The 25646-nt window shown below is 41.2% G+C and overlaps 1 protein-coding gene across 2 annotated transcripts in view; it reads right to left on the bottom strand.

Moving 5' to 3' along the window:
- LOC146580207 (uncharacterized) overlaps positions 1-20315 on the bottom strand; it is a 31421-nt gene extending 11106 nt beyond the window's left edge. Inside the window, exons 1-2 of one of the 2 annotated variants that reach the window (XM_085269570.1) lie at positions 20049-20315; positions 19839-19916 (exon numbers count right to left, since the gene is read on the bottom strand). The gene's annotated coding sequence lies outside the window, so the exon portion shown is untranslated. The remainder of the gene's footprint in view (positions 1-19838; positions 19917-20048) is intronic. The other variant, XM_085269569.1, reaches the window with a different exon arrangement.
- Positions 20316-25646: the final 5331 nt, after the last annotated feature.

Below are 25646 nucleotides of genomic sequence, written 5' to 3'. Positions count from 1 at the left end.
TGTTCTCAGCATTACTATGCGATAACATAGTATAACATAACATGATTACTCATCAACTCCAGGGATATCATTATTCATTATGTATTCAACGCCAAAACATTCTGCTATTCTTAGAGGAAACATCCCTGAACGGGAAACCATAAAAAGATGTGGCATGAGGTCACCTGGCTAGGAGTTAGGCCCAGACTGGCAATTGTTTCTGACCTCAAAGTCTATCGTTCAACGGTTTGCAAAATAACTGCAATCTTAATAATGAACGCAGAGACATCGCCAACACTTTGCAATCAATCTGAGTCGGTCTGTGCCGATGAGCACAACTCATCTGCAACGTGCCTCTTTACAACAGGAGACTCGACTTAGCCGGTTGCCAACTGGTTGTGGTTTCAGATGCTGACGTCATTATGCTGTTCATTATAGATTCACAGATACCTTCGTGTAACTTTTACTTTCTCTATAAAGATTTTGCATCTTTGCTCAGGTAAATCTAAAGAGCGCGTGGGTTTTTGGGCTTTTAGTGATGGAGAAAAATGGGTGGTGCTGGATTTATAACCCAAGACAAAACCAGAGCATCGCTGTGAAATGAAATGCAGCACAGTAGTTTTAGTTTTACCTCAGTTATCTTGTTTTTATACATTAAAAGAAAGCTGAAAATAAAATCTGACTAATCACTCAGCACTAGTAGACGACCAACCTGGATACCTGGATAGGGGCGATCGTGGCTCAAGAGTTGGGAGTTCGCCTTGTAATCGGAAGGTTGCCGGTTCGAGCCCCGGCTTGGACAGTCTCGGTCGTTGTGTCCTTGGGCAAGACACTTCACCCGTTGCCTACTGGTGGTGGTCAGAGGGCCCGGTGGCGCCAGTGTCCGGCAGCCTCGCCTCTGTCAGTGCGCCCCAGGGTGGCTGTGGCTACAATGTAGCTTGCCATCACCAGTGTGTGAATGTGTGTGTGAATGGGTGGATGACTGGATATGTAAAGCGCTCTGGGGTCCTTAGGGACTAGTAAAGCGCTATATAAATACAGGCCATTTACCATTCAACCTACAACAAGCATCACACTGGGATCAATTTATTGTTGTGCTGCGGTCATTTTATGATTTGTTCACCATTAGAAACCAGCATGGAACACATGAACGTGCCACCGCTCGGGCAATCTGTACCCATTACTCCTGAGTATTTTTAAGCTGCAGTAAGACCAGGCTTGTATGATGTAAAAGGTCTCAGGTGCTGTGGGACTCGATACATCTTTGTTCATAGTCCTGAAAGAAATGAGCCAAGACCTCAGGTGGACTCTGTTTGGAGTATTGCTTTGAAAAATGCTTGTGGGACCGGAAAATTTGCTTCTCGTGTTGGATCGATTGAAGAAAAGCAAACAAGGGTGTGTTGATTTATATAATGGTACAAGCCGCCAGACAAGCAAGGCTATCACTCCATCACGGCTGGGTCACTCCTTTTTTTCATTCCCCCACCCCGTTTTTTAAGCATGCAAGCCGGCATTTTTTGTGGAAAAGCAACAAAGCATGACTTAGCTCTCCCAAGACGTCTAATTATCCTCCTACAGGTCTGCTGCTGTGTGCAAAGACATATAAGGAATCCAGAGCCAGAGGTGGGTGTACGCACTGAGCACGCAGGAAAAAACAACAACAAAAATCTCAGCATGCACACAGAATCAATCTCGGTAGCACGCTCTCGTCTCAGAGTGGCCTCTGTCCTCTTCTCTCACGATTTGAGGTGGGCTTGACTTTAACATGGCTGAAGCCATCTCCTCAGCAGCAATTCATCTACATTTTCATGGGGACCTCTGACACATTCGCAGCTACTTATGAGAAAGCCAAGGGGGTGCAAAACGCTGAGTGCAATTCATAGCGGCAGAGAGGCCCAGCGGTTTGACAGACTGCGCTTTAAATAGAGGACTCTGTTTCACACACTGTTGCTCTGGCGAGCACCCGCCCTGCCGAAGTGTCCCTTATCTTCTGGAAGGGAGTGAGAGAAGAGGTAATTTCCCAGCGGGTTTCAGGAACTATCGCATTAATGGAGAGCCAAAGTCACTAGGAGCCGACTTTTAGAATTACAAGTCACATTCAGGCAGGTCAATAATCATCTGACAAGCTCCTGCTCTCAACCCTCCGATCGCTCAGGCTGGATGTGCAGCCTTCTCCCTCCTCCTGTTTTCTTGTTGTGCCGTGGCATTTCTTTCCTTGTGCATTATGTATATTCCACATCTCAGAGACTTGTGTCTGCTGATTTCTGCTCTGTATGCCCTCGAGGATGTTTTAATGTGCTGCAGTCTTGCAGGCTGCTGGGACTCTTTGGGGAGCATCCTCAAACTCGGGGCCTCCTCTGCCAAATACTGTATCTGTGCAATAAGTGGTCCTAAATCCTTTTGCATAATTGCATCTGTCTGAATTGTTAGAAATTCATTATGTCTATGAATAACTTTAGCACATTCTTGGCACCTCGTTTTAACTCCAGATTAAAAACAACAAAAAAAACACAACAATGTGGGAGCACATGGATTATAAAGTGCTGTGACAGTGGACTAATTAAGGTAATTACTAACTTCAATTTGACTCACTCCTCTGTGTTTTTCCTGTATTAAAAAAAATAAAAGCCACATGTGGTAAAATGAAGATTTCAAACATATTTCAGTCAAAAGATTTTTTTTTTTAACTGAACAAACAACAAGTGTTACCGTCCCATGGCTTTGCGCCGTTTCGCATTCTTGTTTGACATTACCGAGTCTCTGATTACTGTTTTACTTCACGGTTACTCTAATGATGAAGGTGTGGTTTAAACATTCACCTAGTACGTAAAAAAGAAAAAGAAAATGCCAGATCACATGTCTCGGGTTGTGTCAGGAGGGACCTGCTGTGGTGACCCCACAGTGACTAAAATGTAAAGTGTTTTATATTTTATATACATGTGGTATATATTTTTCCATTAGCTGTAAACAAGTTTGCAGTGATTTTGTTGTTCTATTGACACATGGCGATAAACAAGAACACTTACTTCTGTACAATATAACACATTTACACACAGGCTAAGTTTTTATATTTACTCTTTGCTTTTTCTCAGACAGTCAAACAACACTGAGCCAAATGCTCTGTTTGGAGACTGCTGATACTTGCTGCATGCTAAGATTTTTGTACAATTGCATAACTTAATTCTGCTTTTTTGATCTGCTGCTCAAAAGATAATAATTTCCATTAAGTGCAATATTAAATTCACCACAAAGACAAGACAGCACAAGATCTCAAAAATATTTAGCCCTGCAGTCGATCTCATGACTTTCCCTCTCATGTGTCAAATCATGGGAATTGGAAAAGGTTAGGAAAACCTGAGAGCGTGATGCATGCCACACTATTTTTATGAGTATTATTTTCAGTCCAAATATTTTTAATACTCCTATAGTTTGGTTGGTAACCTAGAATCAATTATCCCACAATTACTCTGGTTTTGAGATGAGTTTTTATGAGAAGCCACACAAAACAAAAACATCCGAATCATTTAAAAAAAGCCCTCAAATTAAGGTTTACAGTAGGTTATGTAAACTACTGAGGAAAGATGTTGAAATAAAGATTCAAACAAACAGTAGAAATTCTGACTATTTCTGTTTATTCTCTCCAGAGGAAACTTACACCTGAGGGCCAGGTGCCTGTATATTTTGCTGTGTTTTGGTTTACATCCAGGGAGGACACACCGTCAGGCGGAATGACTAATGGCTGGCTGCCTGGGTCGGAAAAAGCTGTTTTGCATCAGAATGGAGTTGGGTTGCAAATTTGCAAGGCAAAAACTGGTTCTAGGTTGTGTCAGTGCTGACAATGTGATTGTAGTGTTACCTGCCTCGGGCTACTCCTTCTGCTGCTAGTCAGCACAAACGGCTCGCAGTCAGAGGGGAACTAGTCCTGCCGGCCAGAGATGACACAAATGCTTCTTAACGTGGCAAAGGGCCGATGAGTAACTCAACGGTTACGTCACAGCTCCGATAACTAAGAGACATCAGCATTAAAGCCCAAGACAACTCCCAAAACCCCGGCTTACAGAAAACGACCAGACAAACACGATTAACAGGGCAGGCTCTTGTATGTTCAGGCTCCTCGGTGTCTAGTTGCCATGCTGTGTTTGCAGAGTAAATAGGCACTGATACGCAGGGAGAAGGGAACAAGTGCAGTGCACATCCGCGAGTTCCCATCACTATTATGTGTTATAAGATCAACCTTTGGTAAAGCAAATCGATTGTTTTTAACGTGGTGCACGTGACGGGCAGTCAGAGAGTCGTTTCGACTGTTTTTCTTTTTTATGCAAAGATTTTGTGTATGTGAAAGTTGTCACTCGAAAAAGGATCGCCCGTCTCTTCTTCTCAACGTTTAAGAAACTTTACGGCATCACTGAGGCCACGCTTTGGCTTCAGGGTCAGCCGGGGGCACTGGATTCATCTGGGAGGTGTGGGAACGACCAGCAACAAACACCAAGTCACTAAAGACAGGAACAGAGGTCAGACTGATGACCCAGCAACTCAAAGATACGCCCACACAAGCAACCGCTACCACAGTCACCTGTTCACATGCCGTGTAACATGTCTTGAAAAATGTTGAGCTAGAAATGAAAAGTAGTGTTTCATGTTAGATAATGATTCCCTCCCATAAACAACACAAAGGACTGATTTTACGATATAGTTCAGGAGAAGCTATAATTATGACCTGAGTCTTTTTGGTGTTTAAAAAAGGTTAAAGAGCCAATCACTAACCTGAGTTAAACAGTGGAAAACACAGCAGGTTATTTAGCCGCTATCGAGCTCAACAGTTGCTGTTTTAGACTATTTAATGTTAGAATAAGCTGGCAAATGGCTGTGTGTGATGGTGTATATAAATATATCTGTGTGGTTATTTTCAGAAGAGATTCCTGAAGTGTCAATCTACTACATTTATTTTCCAACTGTAGTTTCTAGAAAATTCTTCAAATATTTTATTTTTGTCTTCAAATGAAATAAAACTGTGGTTAGCACTGTGACACCATAGCAAGAAGGTTCCTGGTTTGAATACCAGCATTGGCTGGGGCCTTCCTGTGTGTAATTTGCATGTTCTTTATGCCTTTGTGCCTCTGGGCTTAGTCTTGTAGTCCAAAGACATGCATGTTAGGTTAACTAAAATGTTAAAATGTGACTGTGGTCAGCTGGCTCCAAAACCAAGTCAATCCCCAGACTCGCAGGTTAAAATGCAGCAGAAAACGTGTTTATAGCCTAGTAGAAAAGTTAGTTTTCCTCTGTATAGCTTATTACACCCTTTATTAATATTCATACAACTCATTTGTTTAAATTTAAATATTAAGGCTCATAACTGATTAGGGGGGTGGATGCTTTGGCTCAAAAATATGTGCAGCCACTGGTTGTTGTAGCTTTGAGTCATACAAGTATCTGAGATGGACCTCGAAATCTTGCTTTTTTGTTGTTTTGCACCAATTTCCATTAATTTATTTGAAGAATAATCTGACTTGGTGTGCACTAAGAGTCCTTATACTTTTTTTTTTTCTTTTTACAGTGAATGTTAGGTAATACTACTAAGCACGTGTCTTTGACTGTTGGCTTCAAATGAACCCCCGATACTCAAAATGCAAGAGCCGAAGTTTCCAAGCAAGAGTTCAAAAAGTAATAGGGAGGCTCTGTTCGTCTTTTCTATACATGTCCAAAACACACGCGCAGCATGAGAAGTACAAGTGATGGAGCTGAGGTACAAGCCCATCTGTAACGAGCCTTTAAACCCTCCACCAGGCTTTACAGTTAGTAACAGACTCATTTCAGAACATCCAAATGACCAATCACGTTCCCCTGGAGACTTTCCAAACTCATAATGAGACTGACGATTCAATCTGTGCATCAAATGACTATCATTCATTCAGATATTTGCCATTGTTGGCTGGCAATAATAGTCCTTTATCTGCTCTCTGTTCCACTCAACAGATTATATATTGCTCCTGTTTTTTATGATAGGGAAGATCGTCGAACAATTACTGAAGGGGAGAGATATTTCAGCTCAGGCAGCTTGGCTGGGCTCTAGGGCTGAACGATATATCGCATTTGCGATAATATCGCGACATGATCAAGTGCAATTTTCTAACCGCAAAGGCTGCGATTATACTGCGATTATAAGGCTGTCCAAATTACTACCATATCCCAGAATTCATAGCGCGGCCCAGCCAAACTCCAGTTTCCAGCAATGGCGGCCGCTACTAAGTTTTAAAATTACTCATACTAATCTTTCTGGGTCACAAAATAAACTTTTAACATATTTTCAGGCGAGAAAGTAGTTGTGTAAACATCAAATATCTGCTCGGTTTATCAAGATATCCCATATTTGCAAAAGTGCTTCGACGTTTTCAGAGGCGTCTGCTACCCACCAGCTCGACAGCTAGCCGGGAGCTCGAGGATTACTGATGCGGCCGAGAACGGCACAACTCCCGGCACATCATTTTCAGATCACCGCGGAGTTTCGCTGCTCGGGTTAAACGTAATATATAAGTCACTTAGACAACCTAAAAATGTTATTGTTGGGCTTTTTCAGTGTTTTGTTTGTTCGTGAGTAAATCGGTTTGGCTGAGATTAAAGTTATTAGATTAGATAAAATAAAACTTTATTAATCCCCCGGGTGGGTTCCTCCTTGGTTTTCACACAGCTGACTAAACGTCAAACAGAAAACTTATTAAACAGAAGTATGAGACAGTCGAGAATTTACACCAGTGTCTGGTTATATTTTAGATAGCAAGAAGCAGACGGCCGAGTTTATTAAACTCCACCGAGACAGCGGTGACGCTAATCAGAACTAGACCGTCCAATTTCACGCCTTTAAACTTTAAAGGCGTGTTTGTGTGTGTGTTTATACAATTGCTATTATGTTTGCACTTTATGTGTAATGTTACTGACTGCAGAGATCAGTAAGATGTGTGTATTTTTTATTTATTAGTTTTATTTATTTAATATTATTTTTTAATTGAATGACTGTCTAGTAGTTCACAGATGTCGAAAAACTGAGTGTGGTAAAGCCACTGATTTTTTTTAATGTATATTTCTGCAATCTGCACATTGTACTGACTTTCATTTTAATGTTTACACCAGGGTTCCTTGTCAGCACTTTATGCTCAGATGTTTGTAAGCTAAAAATAAACTATTGTGTATGTTCAAATATACTGTTGTGATTGAAGAAGTTAAATAAAAATGTCAGTCATCAATTCATGCATCACCTCATGTCATCATAACAGAGGTCTGTCTTCCAGGAAAGAACAGTTTAAAATTAATGTAATATAGTATTGGCCATACTATATGATGTATTGCTTGTCTTTGTTTAATAATACAGAAGACAAAGACCTTAAAAAATAATCGCATCGCAATCGCAATATTGGGGCAAAAAAAATCGCAATTAGATTATTTTCCATAATCGTTCAGCCCTACTGGGCTCCCATTTTTCTCGCTTTCTGGGTTTTCTTCAGGGGAAATTGAAACATTTCATCTTGGAGAAACAGGTGCAATAAAGGTGAGATTGCTGTAGAGTGTCCTCTAAATGTGGAATGGATTGAAATCCAGGGGATACCTGAAGAACTGGCAGGCAGAGCCATTTGTGAAGGGTTGCTGGAGGTGGAAAAATCTAATCTGGAAAGATGAGGCTTGAAATAATTCTTCCTACAGAAAGAGTCGGGTTAAAGGTGATTTGACCTGTTCAGAGTTTTGTTTGGAAACGGAAGGTATCGTCTGTGGGTGGAGGAGTTATTTTTATAATAACACGAGATGAGTGGTTGATACAACAACTGAAAAGGTGACTTGTACTCTCTGTATATAGGGCAGCAATACAGCAGGTACCTTGATTCAGGGAAAAACAGCTAATACAATTTTAAACCAGTCAAGTCAGGAGTTAGAGATGAACTCTAAATGTCTGTTTTCATTTCAGCATTTATAAAAGAAGTAAATAATTACAACTCAAAAGTTTCAAGGGGCAGAAACACTAATATTACAAAGTTTACAAGCAGATGTTGATTTAACCTATCTGATAACTCATTGCTCACGAGTCGCACAGGCCTAGAGACCGGCTGGCGACCGTTAGGCAGCCATTGACACTGCTTTCCGTCCAGTTGGTGAGCAGTTGCTGGTAGTCCTTAGCTGAAACTGGTTGCACAGACGTTCAGAGTGCTGCACTGAAAAACGCCTTGTGATCGCTTTGACAGCAGATTGCCTGCAGTTTGCATGGAAGATACCAACTTGTCTGCAAACCTTCACCAGCTGCTCATCGAGCAGTAGTGAAACCTGTAAGTGCAACACAAGCCAAAAACAGAGACAGTTTGCCTTCACGAAAAAAAAAACATTTGAAACATGTTTGTTTCAAGTGCGTTCATCATTTCCAGTTTGCATAACGGGGAAAACACATTGTAGTGACCAGAGTTTGCCAGCTGGTAGCCGATCCACCGCCAGTCGATCGCTAAGCCTACGTGATGGAGGCATAATAAGTATAACCAAATTCACAACATATCCTATAATGTTTTAATGAATACTGTAGAATTGGTATGTTGCTAAGATATACAGGAAGCTTACAGCAACTCAGTTACATTTCACCAGAACCTTTTTCTTTAACAAATGAGGAACATTTTTTAGAAACAGCTACCAGATCAAATCATTGTTTTCACGTCTTAGTTTTTATTTGAATTGCACCATGCTATAAGAGAGGCTTAATAAAATTTTAATTGAATGCTATTTCCACGTTAAAATCATCAGATGTGTTTAATACTATAAGACACAAACTTTAAAAGACAGACAAAGGTGTCACTGTTGCTGAAACCCTACCTCAAAACACAAAAACCTCTTTGAGATATCCTTCCCCGAGTGTCATATATCTGATACCATCAGTTTATAACGTAGGGCTGAAATCCATCCACAAATCGTTTCTGTTTCAATGAGAGTTTAGTTGCTGCTCCAAATATTACACATACCAACACTATAGCCAAAAATACTGGTAGACAAGGGTTGGATACCAGAACAGGGAGCTGGAATAACAATAGGGGTTTGCTAATAGGCAAAATAAACACCCTGTTTGCTTCTCTGCTGACAGTCTTTGAACAAAAATTCACAAAGGTACTGCCTGAGGTGCAGATATGAATATTTCTAAGGAAGGTTTCTAATGAACGCTCCAACAAAGAGGCCGAGTCTTTTACAGACAACATGCTTCTGTTGCTGTGTGAGTCCAGTCATCTGATAGATCTCTGAAAAGTCTGCCTTATGTAACCTGTTTGTCACATTATAAAGTCATAATATAATATAATAATAATAATCTTGACACTTGCTCCGGGCTAGTTGAGTGTTTCTGTGCATTTAGGCTCAGTGAGAAGGGCGATCGTGTTCATGCTGGTGACACTGGTAAGGTGTGGTGATGGGAAAAGTGGGCCAACTGGTCTGACATTCATCTCTCTGACTGTTATTTCAGTTTGTTTATTTTCTCTGTCTGCAGTGGATGTTGTCATTGTGCACATTTCCATCACTACGATCCACGTCATGTATGTTAAAATGTAGACGAGGGCTGCGTGTTTTTCACCTTTACTTTCACATGTGTAATAAAATGAAACGATTATTTTATTATCTAGCGTATATATCATTATCTCTCTATTTGTACTTCAAAAATGTTGGAAACATTCATCTAAACTCAGAAGTCAACTGTGATGCTTTAATTCAGGGATGTCATACATGGCAGCTTTTCCTATTGATTAGACCTCCTTCATGGCCAATTATACTACAAAGTAATTAAGTATAGATGAACAATAAAATGATAGAAAAAGTTCCAGTTTCTTCCCTAGAGAAATGTTGGTTCTTTTTACATTTTTCACCAAACTTTTACCAAATCTGTTTTTAGGTTCTCTGATAGCTCTCTTGGTTGAGCAGGTGACCCACGTGCTGAAAAGCTGCAGGGCAGCTGCATGTCATTCCCCTGTGCCCTGTCCTTGGTTTCCTGCCTAATAAAGGCTAGAAAAGCAATTTTATTGGATTTGACTGATGAGTTTTTATTTCTTGGATCACGAGGACCTTAAACACGGCTTGTACAGTTACAGCTCACACCCTGTTCATTGAGGCAGGCGTTTTAAAATAAAATGCTGATATGAAACAAGACAGCCGCCCAGGTGTGAGTTGGCCTAAGGGCCCGGGGCATGGGACAGATATTCTTAGGTTTTACTTTCAAATATCAACAAAGACATTTGAAAAGAAATCTTTTCACTTCTAAACAAATACAGGGCGACATTTGTTAGGTTTTCATCAGACAAATCGCAACGGCTCGTTTCACATCAGCCAATTAAACCTGAGTATACGCGTCTTGGTTCAGAGGTTGTTCAGCAGAGGAAGTAAACATTTTTCTCATATTTACACCAGAAGTCTACGTGTAAAATCCTCATTTATCATGGAAAAGTTAACCGACAGGTCACCTGGAACTCATGGGTGCTCTTTTTTGCTTCACTACAGAAGTGTTAAAGTTTCTCAGTCAGCTTATCGCTGGCAGATCGTGAGTAAGCAGTTAGACTGAGTTCACTGAATGCAGCAAATACAATTTCTGTTCAAAGTAGAAAAAGCCAGAGCTGAGAATTTCTGCTTGTTTTATATCTCCTTGAAAGCACAGTTGATTTCTATCAAGATTTCTTGATTAACCTATACAAGGATGCTGCATTCAAGAGCGTCTGTGGCCTTCGGCCTTGAGCTGATGTCATCAGATGGTGCCCAACTTTCCCTGGGTGTTTTGACCCTTTACTGTGACACCCTCCAGTTGGTGACTCAGCAGTGGTGGCCAAATCACTGCCAACCACCCCCGGGCTTCCAGCACTCCTCCTTCCATTTATACCAAACCAACAAGGGCTCTTTCTGCTGCTTCCCCAATCATGCACATAGTTGTATTTTGCTTATTCCATGAAACTCCGAGTGCAGTGAGCACCGCACTGTGGATGCGGACTGGGAAACCTGTACGGAAACAGCCACGGTTGGCACCTTTTGTCTGTACAAACCTGGAGGTCGTCTTGATATTTTAGGCTCTGCCTTTCATACGCTTCACAACCTTCAAAACCACAAGCTGCTTAGACAGCTCTGTCCAGACGACTACGTCAGGCTTGTCTGGATGATCATGTTCCATCTTACCAAGTTAATGATAAGCCAATAAAATTACAGCTCTCTCTGTTGATAGAAGTCAATGTAGCATCTTTCTCTCTCACCTATATGACAGTAATTATTCAAATAAGATGTTCTTTGTTTAATTACACTTTGGATCTCGTGTTTACGTGAAAACAACAATGATATATCGGTCACTGTTCCCTCAACTTACAGACATGCCCTGAAACCCACCAAAAATGATACTGCCTGTGGACACTGAATGAATATCAGGGTATTCATATATTTGTGTATAGCTCTAAAGGAAATGTGTGACAGTGTGGCTGTTTTAATCACTACACACAGGCACAGATAAAGCAGCTCTGTGGACATGCTGATTCAGTGTGGACAGTGTGTCAAAACCAAAACACCAGCAGCCATTTGCTGCAACTGCTCTTCCCGAACACAAAAAGCAAGAGATCTCAGAGGGATCGAGACAGGAGGAGTGCGGTGCTGTCATAAGACTGGACTGCTCATGACAACTGTGACTGCAGTGTCACCCTCGCTTTGGCAGTTTGAGCAGGTGTGGGGCAGTGAGATAAAAATGGCCCTTTTATCACCTGAACTTTCAAGCTTCAGTCTGTGACACGAGATCATTTCCTTGCTGTAAAGCAGAATAATTCGTTAACTCAAATAGATGAATTTAAAATGTATACACAATATGGGTGCACCTGCTCGTTAACATAATCATCTTATCAGCAAATCACATGGCAGCAACTCAGTGCATTTAGACTAGAGATGGCACGATACCACTTTTTTATGTCCGATACCGATACCGATATCATAAATTTGGATATCTGCCGATACCGATATGAATCCGATATAATGTTTTTTAATCAACAAAACTGTTTTTTAAATATCTTGCTGCATTTTGTATAAGTTCATACTCAAGTTTAAAACAACAACTACACTAAAGCTATTCTGTTATACCTGTATGCAAAAAAAAAATATTTCATAGTTCAGCAATACTGATCAATCTAATAAACTTAAACCTACACCATCCTCCCTATTCTGGTATTTTAAAGAGTACTTAGCATAAATATTAAGCAACCTAACTAATAGGGTTCCAACTCCCAGCAACAACAAAAATAAATAAATAAAAAATAGGGAACCACCCCTCACGCTCCACCTCATGATGCTTAATCGACGTAATCAACCTTAATTTGATGCAGTGTGAAAAAAATGCACAGAAATCAATTATTTTTCAAGAAATATTAAATAGATTCAACATCTTTCTTCAACAAAATTGCAGACTGCACAGATGGTACCTTCCCAAAGGAAAAAGTACTATAGCTTACTAGGGTATATACATTAGACTTAATAGTTACTATATACAGTAATTGACTTCTATTCATTTTACATCAAATTAAAACTTTGGGTGTCAGATAATTATTTATTAAAAGCTCGACATTTTAAATGAGAATAAGAAAGAAAAGTATGTCTTTGTGCCCCCTTTTCCCTGTTAATGCCCTATCGGCCCCCCTGGCTAAACTTTGCTAGATCCGCCCCTGCACAGTTACCAGCGTCAGCTACGTAGAAAAAGATCCTCGAGTAGAAAGTAATATTAAATACATTCTAACAATAGCTGATCAAGCTTAAACGTGCTGCTGTTGTTCAGCCGCTGGTTTCCTCTTTCTGGTGCAAAGTGGGCCAAAAGCAAACTAGAGACACGGACTCGCGACAGAAAAGCCGATCAGCTGATCGTTAAGCAGTTTCATGATTGAAGTAGCAGCAAGAAGACGCAGTCGCTTGTTAAGCTTAAGGCAGGAATGCTTTACAAACATTCAGAGATGGACTTACACACTTGCTTTACTTCTCTCGGGATGAAATGCTGGGTTGCTAGCGAAGCTCCACATGCTATCCAGACCACCGACAGGTCCCGCATGCCACAGCCGCTCTATCACGTGATGCATACTGCTCCAACGTGCTAACGTCGTTCTGAGGTGAGTTACGGCGTGTTGCAAGTTTTGTGAGGTGCTTTCGTGATATTTAATGGATCGGATTACATTTTTTATTTTTCTCCGATATCCGATCCAGTAATTTAGGTCAGTATCGGACCGATACCGATACGTAATATCGGATCGGTCCATCTCTAATTTAGACAGGCAGACATGGTTGGGACGACCTCATGAAATTCAACCTGAGCATCAGAAAGATGAAGAAAGGTTTGAGCTGATCCGAAGGCAACAATAACCACTCGTTACATATTAAGACATGCAGAAGAGCATCTCTGAAGGAGGGGCAGCAGAAGACCACACCTGGTGCCACTCCTGTCAGCTAAGAATAGGAAACTTAGACTACAATTGACGTTCAAAGCATGAATCAAACCTGTCCTGTATCAGCAGTTCAGGCTGCTGCTGGTGTAATGATGTGGGGGATAGTTCGTTGGCACACTTTGGACCCCTTATCGCCAACTGAGCATAGCAGCTTTTACGACCACAGTGTACCCATCTTCTGATGGCTGCTTCCAGCAGGAAAACGCTTCATGTCACAAAACTCAGATCATCTCAAACTGGTTTCTTCAACATGACGATGAGATCACGGTGCTCAAAAGGCTGTGACGGCTTAGAAATGATCTTTAAATAAAAAAAACAGTATCTACGATAAATAATGAACTAGTCATAATGGCACTAAAGCCGAAATAAGAACCACCTTGTAGATTTGGAGACGTAACCATCCTGTCAGATACCTGTATCACACACATTAGAGTTAAACTAAACTAAACTAAACTAAACCGGATCAACAACCGATTCCATTTTGCTGAGCTGCGAAGCTGCTGACTTTTATCACACACATATGCGTGCACGCCTTAAAACAAACATACTCCCAAAGCAATACTGAAAACAAAGCAATTATTGACTGGATTTCCTCATAATCACCAGCGACTGGAAACTGTAGCCTTCGATAAGGTGGTCAATTTAGGCCTCTTATCTGCCCGGAGGCTTTTAAAATCAAGCTGAAATGTCAATACGCTATTTTAAAGTCGGTGTAGTGTCCCATGGCTTTATCCTGCTTTTCATAACTTGCTATACAACGAAGATGAGATAACCTTGCACACCTGATAATGCTTCCCACAGAACTTTTGAGCATTTCATCAGTATTTTCTGCAGCTCGCACAAAGACGGGACGAACTCTTCAATGTGTGGCACGAGACAGACAGAGTCTCTCCTTCAAAGTGACACTTGTGTGTTTGACAAGTGAGCTCGGCTAGCTGACGCTGAGGTGGCTGATTTGAATGAGCCAGGTGTGATTAGGCGAGTGTATCCATGGTGAGTTGTCAGGGCAACCCATTTACGTGAAGTCATTCCTCATTAGCGGACAATCTCGGGCATTCTTTTCACGTTAAACTCCACGTACGGCCTGCTGTGTAAACAAGTGCGTGCACGATCACACAACGTGTTAGCGGCGTTTCATTGCAAAATATGAAAATATCTCCTCTAATTTTAGCTGCGAGTGCATGCGTGTGTGTTTGCGCATGTGTAATATGATGTGCTGTGTACAAACATCCTTTTTGTGATGGCCTTGGGCGGCAGTCTGATGAAAACAAGTCCTGTCTCCTCTCTAATACCCAGCAGCCCACACTGATCAATAGCTCTCCCTTCGCCTCGCTCTCTCACACTGCGCACAGACCTGCTGCTTGCTTTTCCTCCCGTGGATCCTCCTGACCCAGGAGCCCTCCACAGCGCTTTAGCAAGTAAACAAGCCCACGAAGAGCCTGAGAAGAGTTCAGTTTTAAATAACGCACAGCCAGCCAGGCAGAACTGAATTTAAAGAAGTTCAGCTAATAAAAAAGTGGACCAAGGCCTGCAGCTAATATGAAGTGTTTTCATTTTCCCCACGGTGATGTCTTCAGATGTTATTCTTTTATCTCTAAACCACTACAAAACTCAGAGATTCAATTTACCATAAACTCAAGTTTTCACACTTTTTATTTGCTTGGTTAAATCACAATAATCATTTCCTGCTACCAAGACTGCTGCAGATGAATTTTTTTAATCTGTTTTCATTAACCGTCTCCCTGTCTCCTGATCTCTTTCTATGAATTTACAACAGAAATAAACCTCTCAACTTCAAGAGGGTTTTTACACCTATAGGCCATTTGCTTGAGTCCAAATCAGTTGATGAGTTTCAAGTGAACTAAAAGGCGTCACTGCAAACCACGTGAGAACATTCTGTCTGCTTACTGGCCAGATGTGTACGAGGTCAGAGCAGGAAGAGCTTATACTGGAAGAAGGTGCTGTGTTCTGGACTATTGAACAATATGGAAAATGTACTGCAGACATTCTCTGCTACATCCCAGAATGCAAAGCATACCTGGCTGCAGGAAGGTGTTAAGCCCAAACATGTGTACACCTAGTAGTTGGTTTCCGTCACATTCACCCATAAAGTAACCCTTCTGGGGTTCGTCTGGACCCAGACTGCAAAAACCTCCTCTCAGCTGTCACTCTCTACACCCGAGTGCGACTACAGTGTTCACATCTGCATAAACCAACTGCACCATGGTGCACAACAGGAACACTTGAAGTGCTCTTTTTCCTTTTGACTGATTTTTAAGTTGTTTTGTGTAGAAAAGTGAGAATTTCCTGGTGCCCAAGGTGACCCACTGTGGGTCAAACAAAACAAGTTAATGATTAAAAAGCAGGGACTGGCACATGTGGGATTTGTGGAGCTCCTGCTGCTGCTCCGTTCTGGTCCTGTGCCGGTGTTTTTGCCCTCTCCGTTCCTCGCAATCCTTCCATTTGTGTTATCATCATTTGCTTTTCGCGTGCACGATATCTCATATACTTGTGAGCTCGTGCAGGCACCCCTTTTAACCACTGATACGGACTTGGACATATTTAAAGTGACCAAACTGTTGATTAATTATTCAGTATAATGAATCGTGGTCTTTGCAGCAGCCCGAAGTATCATCTTGAAATTAATAAATCAAAGCAAAACAGATGAAATGAATGTAAAATGCACACTGGTTCATGTTTTCTTGATGATTGTTGCCCTTGAACAGAAGTCAAACATTTGAATAAAAATAACCCTCTTCTATAAAGAAAATAAAGGCCAGATGCACATCCAGTGACAGGGCGTTCAAAGGAAAGTCAGATTTACACAATAAATGTTAATGATAAACCAAAAACAAACAGACCACAAAGTACACAAACACTGCACTGCCTGCTATGGAACAAAGTTTTGCTGTATAGCTACTCTGACAATAAAGTCTTATCTCCCGAAGGCCAGATTTACATCAATGGTTTATTCATCAGAGGGTCACTATCATTAAAGTAAAGGCTTCAGATCATCAGCTAGCAGGTAATAATAGATCAGCACGCTTTTATTCTGACTGTATGGTGGCAGAGCATGACAAACTGGTCTTACATAGTCCTGATACTCCCAAAATGTTCTTTCACTCAACCTCAATCTTTCCATCAGGCTGCAGATTAATAAATGCTATCTACCTGCTATCTTGCTAGCAAATACAGAGGCTAGCATCATGTGAACTTTAAGTGCTGCCAATGATCCTGATGACCCTTTTGATGGATTCTCTAAGGGTGTTTTCACACCTACAGTTAATTTACTGTGGTCCGAATCAGAAAAGAAAAAACTCCAAGTGAGCAAAAACACATCACTACAAACCTCGTGATTTCGGACAGTTAGTTAGCTCATTGGTCGGAAGTACAACAAAAGCAAAAACAGGAAGAAAGCAGTGTGGCCTGGTGGATAACGCAGAGAATTCGCATTAATTTTACAGCCAGTTGCAAACCCATAGTGACCGTGCATGTACATTTATGTACTCAGGACTTTTTTATTACCTCAGAAGTTAGCATGCTAGCTTCTATGCAAAGACGATATACCAGGTTCTCACTGAGAGATTTCTAAAATCTGCTAATACTTTAGACTTGAATAAAAGACAGAAAACTGAACAGCAGCAACTTTGGAGGGTTTTTGAGGTTGGGCTAGGTGCCATTTAATTGTGTGGTACTTGGTGGCTAGCTACAGAGCTAGTTAGGATAATATAAACACATTAGCACAGGGGTAGGGAATGTTAGTCCTCGAGAGCTGGTGTCCTGCAGGTTTTAGATCTCACCCTGGGTCACCACACCTGACTCAAATGATTAGGTCATAACCAGGCTTCTGGAGAACTTCAAGAGATGTTGAGGAGCTAATTTAGCCATTTAAATCAGCTGTGTTGGATCAAGGACACATCTAAAAGCTGCAGGACACCGGCTCTCGAGGCCTGTAGTTCCTTACCCCTGCATTTAGCAGAATGAAGATGGAGGATGAACATTAAATTTGTTCCCCTCAGTAAAAGTCAATTTGAAGGTCCCTGACAGCCAGCCACAAATTAAATCACATGGCAGGAAAAAGACGCCAAAAACTGAGCCAACTTCAATCAAAAGAACGGTCGAGATGATCCATCCACAACATGAGGTTAGTCATCAATATGCTACTGCGTGGTCTGGATGACTCACTATGAAAAATTCCAGATCCTAAGCTTCGTATATCCACTCAAAATCTTGATTCACATCGCGAGCCGGGCTGTAGTTACATGGTGGGGTTTAAAACCATGACCTTAAAGATGTGCTGCGCATGAACAGGTAAAGTTGAAAAACAGAAAGGCAGAGAAAAACCACAGATTATTTTTAGAGTCTTGTTTATATTAAATAAAACACGATAAAAGCCTCAAGTAACGCAGTAGGAGCCTGGACACAGAAGCACGGTTGACACCTCATCACTTAACAAGTAGGCGGTACCCTGCCACGTCCCAGAATGCAAAGGTGTTTAAATTATACTTGTACGCCTCAGTCCACAGCTTAGTGCAACTCCCGTGTTCACACCTGCACATATAAACCACACAGAGGGGGAAGAAAGAACCTGAATTCGATTTAAACGGACTGAACTTCAAAGGTGTGAAAACATCCAAAGAAAGTGAAAATTTTCACTGAACCTACACAGACTAAATTCCACTGTTGACTATAACATGACTAACACAATTCTAAGAAACCTAAATCAATGGTTTTTTAAAATGTACTGATTTCACAATCGGTGGATGTCGGATATGCAGGTCGTCTATGACTCAGCAGTCCTACATTCACTGCCTCGTACAGTACGCTGAAGGCTTCTCATGTTGGTTTAAGCCTTTTCCCCTTCTTATTCTGGTCATTTTAGTGCTGCACCTCTTTGTTCTGTTATCTTATTGGCCTTTTAGTGATTTCTCTGCTCGTACACTTCAACACGTCCAAGTAAAAGAGACACATTACCTGTGCCAGCTATTTTCTACACTGTAATGTAAACACCAGCACTGAGTTGTTCTCATGTTTGTGTCCTGATCCTGCAGCACAAAGCAAACTAGACCTGGGGCGAATGGTATTTGCATGCACTTTAAATGTCTGGGTTTGTGTAATAAGCTGCCAGTGGGTGGAGTCAGCCACTAAAGGCAAGCAAATGGGCTAATACAAACCACTGAGTGTAAATCACCAGCCAAGGCGTGGTGACTCGATCCTGCCTTACTCCACTAGTCTCCACGCTAATTTTTAGGGACATAATTTTACTCAACAAAGAAAATACTTTGAAAAGTTAAATGAGCTTTTAGGGGTGGAGCTCACACACCTGAACATTTTGCACCTTGCTGCAATCAATGGCTTTCTTTATCAACAAATCTGTGGAATAATTTGGACAAAACTGCAAGTTGAAGGAATCTTGAAAGTGACTTAAGAGTCAACAACAACAAATCACCAAATGGTTCTGAGAAACATTTTTGGTTGTCTAGGGGGAAGAAAAATCCCTTGCTTTCCTTTATTTGTGACTTTCATGATGGTTTTATGGTCTCACTTGTGAGGTTTGGTCATATTGAATCATTTATAGTCACTTTTAAAGTAAGAAAATGCTCATCGGAAAGCTACTTGTCAGTCACACGCCATTAACCAATGAGCGTGCAGTGCTGATGAGTTTCACATTCAGACCCGTCCAGTTGTCGCCAAGATGGCGACAACTGGAGGCTTTCCAAGGAAACTTCCATAACCACTGGATGATGTCACAGCGGGCCCCATCCATCTTTTATACTCTCTATAATAATCTAAACGCCATCACTGACATATAACAGCTGTACACGAGGTCACAGACCCAGAAACAAAGTCTCCATTGACCCTGGGTTCACTGAGCCAGCGTGTTAGATGTGCAAACACAGCCCAAGGCCATGTACATGAGTGAGTGTGTGTGTGTGTGGGCACCACATCGACACCACTCCTCTTGCAACCTCCTCCTGCTCCTCTACCTGTCTGCTCCAACTCAACAAAGCTCAATAACAACAGTTTTCAACACTCTCATTCAGTTCACCTGAACATGACCAAAGGGTTCAGGGTGTTATGGAAATTTTTAGCCTGGCTTACATCCACCGAAGCATGCTTTAAATTTGAATTACAAACACTGTAGTTAAACTTCTTACACCCACATGCCAGGAAAAGACAGAGAAGAATAATAACTAAAAAAATTATATGACATGCCTATATTTCCATTAGTTGTTTTAGCGCAGTAGGTTAAAGAGTCCTACGTGCAGCAGGTGCACTCACACCTCCACTGTCACTGTAAAAAATGCCTCAAATTGTAGCTATGCTAATCAAAATACTCTAAAACCATGTGTGTGTTTTAAACATTAAAGTTTGTTTTGCTGTGGCACAGCACGACTGTAACACACTTACATTTTATTTTATCTGTGCCTGTGTTCTGTCTGCTGTGGACACTTGCGCCATATGGCTGACATCACAGCACCGGTCCACCTGTTGACGGTGAACAACCGTCAAACAGCACTTTAATAACATCTCAGCAACACTTTTCAAATTCAGCTTTTTCAAACTCACTGTAAGCAGCAAACGAAGATTAGCAATAAAACTAACACTGTTTCAACCTACCTGTCTTGGTGAGCGAAGGTGTGGCACTTTGCCCCAGGTAATCAAAAATGCACGGATGTCATTTATCTAGCTTCTCTTCCGGTCCTTTTTTTTTTTAAAGTCACTGAGTTAAAGTTAAAAACTCAGGTAAGAAAATGAAGAGTCCGGACGACATGGTGAGCCACAGCTGCTTTCCTTAGTTTGGTTTGTTGTGTTGAGTCGCTGAAGAGTTTCCCCCTCGGTGACTCCTCAGTCCCATGTCTCCGGTGCGGGCAGGAGCGCGCTGATGGGGAGTTACTCCGGGAAACTAGTGGACCAAAGCGGAGCTACTTCCTGTTACACCCTTCACAGTAAAAGCTACAAAGCACCCTTCTTCTTTGCTAACTTGATTTTAATTTTATTTAACTTATTATAATAAAAAGACATAAAAGAGCTGCAACTATCTGCATATATAATGTTGAGTGATTGTATCCCACCTCATTAATTTACGTCCAGCTTCTTATAGCGTCTTTTTTTTTAAAAAAAACCTTTTTATCAGCTTTATTTTTATAGTTAATTCGGCTTCTTATATTTTGAAGTTTTTACCTTAGAGAGGTGTATATTGTATTTTATTTTATTGAGGTGTTAAATCTTGTAAAACCTATTTTCTTATTGGTAATTTTAGAATATTTGTCATAATTGATGGATTACAAGAAAATGACATGAGATTTCCTAACATTTCGATTAAAAAAAAGTATTGTTATATATTTTTTAATATATCTATAAATTGGCATAGTGATTTCTTTCAGTGTCTTTTTTTAGCATTAATTTCCCTCCCTTGTTTTTGATTTAAATATCTATTTGCATGCCTGCCTTTGCATTTTTTACACACTCTGACGTCAGTTTTTAAACATGCCCATAAAAGCAGTATTTGACCCCTGAAACAGTGTATCAAGATCAAAACTTTTAAAATTAGAACACATAAATAAATTTTAGTAATGATATATACACTATATACATGTATAATGTTTTGTGGATTGCGAATCTGTTGCCAAATAACATATTTTCAAAATTGGAAATACATTTTCTTCTATTTTCCTTCTTCTTAATCCTCTCTTTCTTATCATTACAAGAATTATTTGCTTTAAGAGATCACAATCATGAACATATTGTAGTGATGAAGGCTATGCACTTCTGTTAAAAAGCACAGCATCACTGTAATTCAGATTAGTACCAGATAAAAGTCACCTCTAACAGGCATATTGATATCTGGCACAGTGGCTTAAGTTTGTATGAAGCTTTAATGAAGTGGGTCTAATCCGTGGGTGAAGGAATTAAAACTGAGTGGAATGAACGTCATTTACGTTTAATGTGACTTCCTGTCTTGACCACCTAACCCACGTCCAGCTTGACAAGCCACCACCTGACCACAGTTGATCATCTGACTTGGAAGTGATTAGAGTTGAGACTCCCTCTCCCCTTAAAGCAGCCTGGCATCCATCCAGAAAAGAAAGAAAAAGGAAGAAGTGCACTTCCTGGATGAGTTTGGCTTAAAAGTAACTCTCACATTACTTATTATTGTGCAAATGAATGAAATCTTAACTTTTTTTAGAGGAAATCTCAGGAAAATAACAACAAGAATGTATATGTGTGTTGGTCTGGATCCTTAAGCGACACTCTTATTAAATATTGATTTATTAGCAGGATGGACGAGCAACTTTTTACGGGACAAATTACTTTCCTAATAATGACATGCAACTAAAAAAAAAAGTTTGAGTGTTTACAGATGCACAGAGTAAGTTCATCCTTGAAGGGATCAAAAAAAATTTTTTTAAACTTCATTGGAGCTGTGTTACAAAAGACAGTAATGTAATAACAGGAAGAAAGTGTCTTTTGGGTGTTCTCCTTTAATTGTGGAACAAGGCTTAAGTGGCATCAGTCTAGTGTGTGTGTGTGTGTGTGTGTGTGTGTGTGTGTGTGTGTGTGTGTGTGTGTGTGTGTTTTTGGAAAAGAAAAACTTAAACTACAGTGGAGGCATTTTTCCACTCTGGCAGCTTTTGACAGGATGACATCTAACATTCCGGTAAAGAGACAAAACATGACAACAATGTTACGCATTGGATGCAAAGTAGTCCCCTCCTAGACATGTTCAAAGATACAGCCTGTGGTGCCGCATAAATACTTTCAGTCTGTTTTCACTCCACTGCTTCCTTCTTGTTTTCTATGTTTAACTTTCATTCTTGAGCAGAATGAAGGTTTCATGCAGACGAAGGATGGACGGACACTTTAAGTCGCTGAAAAAATACAAGTCGATAGTTTAAAGAATTTGGGGACATGAGTTCATTCATTATGTTGTATGGATCAGATGTATCTGCTAAATATGAAGCTGAACCGTAAAGAACTTCTTGTCATGTTTACACCTTTTTATTTCTTTACAAATTGATGCAGGCCGATTAATATCATTGCTGTGCTTATTCCGTGTTGTTTTTTTGTCACAGGGTTCTGGGAGATTCTCTTTGAGAAGGATCTACTCAATGGACACTTTGATTGATACCCTTGTTCAACTGCTTGTTAATGCAAATGTCTAATCAGGCAAACACGTAGCAATAAGTCAGTGCTTTTAGGCATCTACACATGGTCAAGATGACGTGCTGAAGTTTAAACCGAGCATCACAATGAGTGATTTAAGTTGCTTTATTAGTGCAAGTGTTCCAAAAACTGGTGATCTTCTGGCATTTTCCCACCCAACCATCTCTGTTTATAGAGAATGAGGGGCGGTTCTCTGGGAGAAAATACCTTGTTGATGTCAGAGGTCAGAGCAGAACGGCCAGACTGCTTTGAGCTGATAGGAATGAGACGGTCGAATAACCACTCCTATGCAGAAGAGCATCTGTGAATGCACAACATGTTGAACTCTGAAGCTGATTGGTTACAAAAAGCAGAAGACCACATGCTGCTCCTGTTAGCTAGGGAGAGAAAACTTGAAGCTACAGTTTGCACAGATTCAGCAAAATTGGACAACAGAAGTTTAGAAAAATGTCGCCTGGTCTGTTGAGTCTCAATTTCTGCTGCAACATCCGGGTAGAGTAAAGATTTGGCAACATGAAAGCATGAATCCATTCTGACTTGTATCAATGGTTCAGGCTGCTCGTGGTGTAAGGGTGTAGCCATGTTGTGATGGCTGCTGCTAAGTCAAAAAAGTCAAACTGGTTTCTTAAACAGGACAAAGAGTTCTCTGTACTTAAGTAACCTCCACAGTCATCAGATCCAACAGAGCATGTTTGTGCTGGGCTCGCTGTTTGCAGACGGGAAGACTGGCATTACAGATGATGCTATCATGTCAACGTGGACCAAAATCCCTGAACGTTTCCAGCATCTTGTTGAATCTATGCCACAAAGAATGAAGGTAGTCCAGAAGGAAAAAGGTTCTAACCGACTACTACCAAGGTGCACCTAAGACATGTATTTCTCTCAACTTTCAAATACTTTACGTAACATTTAAATGCCTATATTCTTACAGCAAGATTTTGTTTTAACCTAAAAAAATACTTATATTTCATTGCGTTTTGTTTCAACTCTATAGCAGCTAAGAAAATAGCTCATGCCACGCTTTTGAAACTGTTCCACCACCTTTAGTATCTGTGTAAAAAGCTACTAAATGTGGTCCGATGTTTTTCTCCCCTGCTGTTTCCAAGGTCAAGGATTCAGCTTTGGGCTTTCTAAAGGCAAACATTCATGGTTTCAGAAACCCCGACTTTGTGGTCTTGACCTTTTCTCCTGCCAAAACAACAACACTTATTAAAGCTTAGTCACTTCTGCAGTTTCAGAAAGCTTTGATCCCATGTCACACTGTTGAATATCCTCATTGTCGGGCGTGACGTGTCAGTCTGCAGAAACGTACATGGACTTTGACATGAACTGAGTCACGGCTAGACCAGTGTTTGCCTCCTAAATTTTGTCACTGATCCGATCGATATAAAGCAAGAAAACAGAAGAAAAATAAGAACAATTAGTAAATGAAGGTCGCTGTCCACCCCATATAATGTCTGACTTTCTCTTCTGTGATCACATCAACTCTCCCCTAAATGCTGCAGCGCACGGCAGACACTGTAATCTCTTTAACCTGTCACGAGCAAACAGCTCCTCGAACATCTCCCATTTCCAGCTGTTCACCTGGAATGGAAACAGAGGTGCAGACTCGGACAGGAGCGCCTTCCTCACACGTCTCTGCTCCCGGCGTGCTTCAGAGGAACTAGGTCAGGGCTTGTTGGTAGTTGTAACTGAGGTTTGGCGCTTCTGCAACGGGCTGATGAGAGGAGAGAATACGAGATAATGAGAGATGAGCGGTCGCGCTCCATTTATGGGATTCATCGTAACTCTCCTCGCAGATACAATATTTGCCCGCAACTGGCACAAGATTGATGTGATCTCCCTGTGCAAACACCCCGTATTTGGCGAAAAGCTTTTAGTTAGGCAAATACAAAGCGTCTTACAACCATAGGATTCAGGGTTTTTTTCTCTCTTTTCTTTTTAAGCAGAGTTTGTTTAAATTTCAGGTGCCCGTGGGGTTAAAGTGTTTAGTTGTGGCTGGTTTATCTGGTGTGCCACAGTGTACTTGTAGGGAGGGGGAGAGAGGAAGATATGGGTGAGTCACAGGCTTTCCCATCACAGGAAATACAGGTCACACTTGAAAAAATACAAGGATGACAAAAAGGACGGCTCAATGCTGCTGACAGTGAAGTGGCTATTTATAGGGCTGGGTAAATAAAAGGTAATGACAAACTGTACCTATTGTAGGACAAACATGCATGCACGCGCACACATCGGTGCACCATGTGACCTGCAGAGACCTCCCATTGAACAAACAAAGTGGTGTAATTACAGGCCTGTGTGGCTCTGCAGGTGGAATGTGCTAGCGATAGTCAAGCCCTTGTTGTCCTAATGACTGGAAGCAGCCCCAACAGCCAACAGACATGAGCTCACCGTCATTACAATAGGAGGCGTGGCCAAGCCTGTGACTGCTGTGGACCTGATGTTGCTGTGGAGACAGGACACACACACACACGGTCACACACACGGATCTGCTTAGAGTTAGACCACTGGGAAATTAAAATGGTAGCCCAAAGCAACAGGATTTTATTGGCTAATCACGGGTTGATCCTGGATGTGTTTACGGTGCAGGTTTGTGTGTCTCGGCGAGCGTGTGCAAGTGCAGGGCAGCGTACAGGTGCACCGCACACGCATCGCCTAATTACAATGACAACGTCAGCCGGCGTTGGAGAGATATTCGCCACGCTTGTCTGGCATTGGGCATCTTGTGCAGAAGAGCAATTACTGACCAATCAAATGATTTTACAGCTCGGTTCAGTGTGTGTGTGTGTTTAAGGCTGTCAGCTCTGTCAATGTTTTCTGGCTCTCCGGGGGGAAAAAACAAACCTTCACGAATTTTCTGTTTCACAGCATGCTCTGCAACTTCATTTACACCTACCGGCACTTCAGGAATGAGCTGAGCAGAGAATCTCTCGACACACAAGAAGAACGCTTTCATTTCTAAAAGAAGACACTCGATGACAATGTGGTCCAGCAACCTCTAGTTGCAGAAAGCAAAAACGAAAGAAAAGGCCAGAGGCGGTGGCAGCG

This window comes from Mchenga conophoros, linkage group LG3 (assembly GCF_057382185.1).
Source record: "Mchenga conophoros isolate Kocher_MC1m ecotype Shallow Benthic linkage group LG3, M_conophoros_male_GT1.1, whole genome shotgun sequence".
In the NCBI taxonomy this organism is placed as follows: domain Eukaryota; kingdom Metazoa; phylum Chordata; class Actinopteri; order Cichliformes; family Cichlidae; genus Mchenga; species Mchenga conophoros.
The sequence above is the reverse complement of the archived record's forward strand: the minus strand, read 5'-3'. Positions and strand labels throughout refer to the sequence as shown.